Genomic DNA, 1,186 nt, shown 5'->3' with positions numbered 1-1,186 from the left:
ATAGACATAGTGCTGGGATGTGACTAGCTATCAGACAGAGAACATAATAGACATAGTGCTGGGATGTGACTAGCTATCAGACAGAGAACATAATAGACATAGTGCTGGGATGTGACCAGCTATCAGACAGAGAACCTAATAGACATAGTGTTGGGATGTGACCAGCTATCAGACAGAGAACCTAATAGACATAGTGCTGGGATGTGACCAGCTATCAGACAGAGAACCTAATAGACATAGTGCTGGGATGTGACTAGCTATCAGACAGAGAACATAATAGACAAAGTATATTGTGGCTGATATAATTGGGTTAAAATGTTACATTTTATCTTTTGATCGCCCTTTTGACTCATTTTAAAGCTGTTTCTGCTTTTAATATTTTCTTTCTTTTTGATTGAGGCTTTTCTCTGTTTTGTTTTGTCATTGGTGTTGGTTTTAGTTTCTTTGTTTATTCCTTATGTTTGTTTTGTATGTTTTTCTACATAGGAAATCCAGGATAGGTAAATCTAGAGACAGTAACTGGACTAATGATTACCTACCACGGAAGGGAAAGTTGTAGGGAAAGGGGGAGCTAACACCAACAAGTACGAGAAAGAAGAAAATGTTCTGAAATTGAATGTGGTGAAGACTGTACAATTCTTCTTAATGTGATTGAATTATTGCATATGTGAATTATATGCCAAAAATATTTTTAAACTAAATTATGTAACCTGTCTGAATTCCATTTAGTGAGATATGTCTGAACAAATGAAGAAAGGTACCTCTTTCAACTCTTCCATGCTCTACAATCTCCGGTCGTCAGTCAGGATCATAAATGTTGCAAGCATTTTTATGTGTCAAAAACACTTCCAAGCACCACGCATGTATGACTTAATTTATCCTAAAACCATACATGAACTAATCCCTAGTTGTCCTTCTCATTTACAGATGAGGCCAGAAAGGTTACGCATGCAGAGAAAGTCAAGTAGGTAGTTGGTATAGACACCAGGTGCCATTTAGTCAGTTGATACCAACTGACGGCAACAGGTTTACCAATGTTGATTTTTTGGAGTAGGTTTGTAGAGCTTCCTAGGCGCCTCTGGATAGACTTAAACCTCCACTTTTAAATTCACAGCTGAGCATGTTACCCATTTGCACCGCTCAGAGAAAGAAATCCGGGAAGTGTGCTTGTAGAGTCTGTGATACA

Source organism: Echinops telfairi, unplaced genomic scaffold, assembly GCF_000313985.2.
Source record: "Echinops telfairi isolate 266 unplaced genomic scaffold, ASM31398v2 ScPeMD7_7468;HRSCAF=8506_0, whole genome shotgun sequence".
Taxonomy (NCBI): Eukaryota; Metazoa; Chordata; class Mammalia; order Afrosoricida; family Tenrecidae; genus Echinops; species Echinops telfairi.
This window is presented reverse-complemented; position numbering follows the sequence as displayed.